The 3,049-nt window shown below is 50.1% G+C and overlaps 1 non-coding gene across 1 annotated transcript; it reads right to left on the reverse strand.

Moving 5' to 3' along the window:
* Positions 1–292: 292 nt before the first annotated feature.
* LOC120847235 lies at positions 293–2,108 on the reverse strand. Its single transcript, XR_005717306.1, has one exon. It is a non-coding gene; the product is annotated as a small subunit ribosomal RNA (ribosomal RNA).
* Positions 2,109–3,049: the final 941 nt, after the last annotated feature.

The following is a 3,049-nucleotide window of genomic DNA, read 5'->3' on the forward strand; positions in this document are numbered from 1 at the left end:
TCCTCGAGAAGAGACGAAAAAGGGGGCGATGCGCCTTTTGTAACCCGCGGATTGTCCCGGTGCACTTGAAATCTCCTCTCAATCGAGGCAGCAGAGGGCTCCCGCTGGGCGCATCATCGAAAGGAACGGAGGCCACCCAAAGAAAAAGGCACATCCGAACCACAGTTGTTTTTCTTTTGTGCCGTCCCGACGGCATCCAAGCTTGGTCGGGATCGGCGCCAGATAAATTCGCACATCGAGTCCATTCCCCGTACAAGAGGAAGAAGCCAAAACGATGCCAAATAACATCCGGTAATGATCCTTCCGCAGGTTCACCTACGGAAACCTTGTTACGACTTTTACTTCCTCTAAATGATCAAGTTTGGTCATCTTTCCAACACACCGGCGCAACCGAAAGGCCGCTCCGGGTATCGGTCCGAAGACCTCACTAAATCATTCAATCGGTAGTAGCGACGGGCGGTGTGTACAAAGGGCAGGGACGTAATCAACGCGAGCTTATGACTCGCGCTTACTGGGAATTCCTCGTTCAAGGGGAACAATTGCAAGCCCCTATCCCAATCACGAAGGAGGTTCCACGGGTTACCCAGTCTTTACAGACAGGGATAAAAACACGCTGCTTCCTTCAGTGTAGCGCGCGTGCGGCCCCGGACATCTAAGGGTATCACAGACCTGTTATTGCTCTGTTTCGTGCGGCTAGGAGCCGCTTGTCCCTCTAAGAAGGGTGCAAGGTGCAGAGAACCACGCACCTATTTAATAGGCTGGAGTCTCGTTCGTTATCGGAATTAAGCAGACAAATCGGTCCACCAACTAAGAACGGCCATGCACCACCATCCACCGAATCAAGAAAGAGCTCTCAATCTGTCAATCCTCCCAGTGTCCGGGCCGGGTAAGTTTTCCCGTGTTGAGTCAAATTAAGCCGCAGGCTCCACTCCTGGTGGTGCCCTTCCGTCAATTCCTTTAAGTTTCAGCTTTGCAACCATACTTCCCCCGGAACCCAAATACTTTGGTTTCCCGGAAGCTGCCCGCCGAGTCATTTGAGTAACTCAGGCGGATCGCTGGTTGGCATCGTTTATGGTTAGAACTAGGGCGGTATCTGATCGCCTTCGAACCTCTAACTTTCGTTCTTGATCAATGAAAACATTCTTGGCAAATGCTTTCGCAGTAGTTCGTCTTGCGACGGTCCAAGAATTTCACCTCTAGCGCCGCAATACGAATGCCCCCGTCTGTCCCTCTTAATCATTATCCTGTATTCCAAAAACCAACAGAACAGAAACAGGATCTTGTTCTATTATTCCATGCACTGTTATTCAGGCGAATCGCCTGCGTTGAGCACTCTAATTTTTTCAAAGTAAACGCGCCGGCCAAAGCAAGGCACCTGATGAAGGGAACCAAGCCACGACAGGCATGATGTTCAGCACGGGCCGTAACGTGGTGTCCACGCACTTCCCGCCTGTAACTGAGATCCAACTACGAGCTTTTTAACCGCAGCAACTTTAGTATACGCTATTGGAGCTGGAATTACCGCGGCTGCTGGCACCAGACTTGCCCTCCAATGGATCCTCGTTAAAGGATTTAGAGTGTACTCATTTCAATTACGGGGCCTCAAAAGAGTCCCGTATTGTTATTTTTCGTCACTACCTCCCCGTGCCGGGAGTGGGTAATTTGCGCGCCTGCTGCCTTCCTTGGATGTGGTAGCCGTTTCTCAGGCTCCCTCTCCGGAATCGAACCCTGATTCTCCGTTACCCGTAACAACCATGGTAGGCGCATAACCTACCATCGACAGTTGATAAGGCAGACACTTGAAAGAAACGTCGCCGGCTCGTGGCCGTGCGATCAGCACAAAGTTATCCAGAGTCACCACACAAAACGGACCGAAGCCCGATTGATCTTGGTCTAATAAAAGCACCCGTCGCCCCGAGGGGCTTCGGGCTCACTGCATGTATTAGCTCTACAATTGCCACAGTTATCCAAGTAGGAAGAAACGATCTAAGGAACCATAACTGATTTAATGAGCCATTCGCGGTTTCGCCTTGTTTCGGCATGTACTTAGACATGCATGGCTTAATCTTTGAGACAAGCATATGACAACTGGCAGGATCAACCAGGTAATCTTTTCGTGGTGGGTCGCCCAAAACCCTACCAACGCGCGGACGCGGGGCCACCGTCAGGCGCCCCTTACGAACCGAAAACACACACAACGCTTAGGAATTACTTCCAAATCCAAGAAGAAATGAAGCACGTTCGAGCGCGCAGCCGGAATATCCCCGACCGAGGTCGGTACCGACGCGGCAAGAAGCGCATAAATTTCTTTCTCGTCGTAGCAACAGAAAGTCGTACGCCAAAAAAATCATTGACGACGCCTTCGCAGCGTTGCCGAGCTTTCAGGTCCCGTGAGGACGCGAGGACGCACCCCGGCCTTCGGTCAGAACGCACTCGTCATTTCACACCGTTCGGTTAGCGCGGACGCTCCGAAACACCCTCCTCTCGCATTCGTTTTCAAGACACAGGTGCACCCGAGAACCGACCCCAACGGCAGACGCCAGAGATCGCAGGTACCTTGCTGTAACGACCATGCGGCGGAGGCAGCAGCCGAGACGGCGACGAAAGGCGTCGGCGACGTCGTCAGACGCCGCTCGCACCAATCGAACGCTCGATAGACCCCACCTCCACATAATAGCACCGATAAGTATAAAGAAGATCCTTCAAGAGCATTCTGTACATAGTTTGTGGTTATCAGTTTCGGTGACTGACTGACTGACTGACTTACTGACTTACTGTCTCTCACTTATGTGGCTCCTCGTTATTCAGTATCATTTATTTGTCCTTCTTTCTTTCTTATTTTTTCCCCTCTCTCTCTCCTTATATATATATATATATGTATGTTTGTGTGTATATATATATATATAAATGTTCTTTTTTCCTGTCTGCCTCTATATATACATACATACGTACATACATCCTACCCCTATAAAAAAATTATTTCTCGCTTTTTATTAAAAACGTGCTGACCCCTGCTTGACTCTGATTACTTCTTTTCGACTTTCAGTTC

The sequence above is a fragment of the Ixodes scapularis genome, unplaced genomic scaffold (genome assembly GCF_016920785.2).
Source record: "Ixodes scapularis isolate PalLabHiFi unplaced genomic scaffold, ASM1692078v2 ptg001158l_1___fragment_3__unscaffolded, whole genome shotgun sequence".
In the NCBI taxonomy this organism is placed as follows: domain Eukaryota; kingdom Metazoa; phylum Arthropoda; class Arachnida; order Ixodida; family Ixodidae; genus Ixodes; species Ixodes scapularis.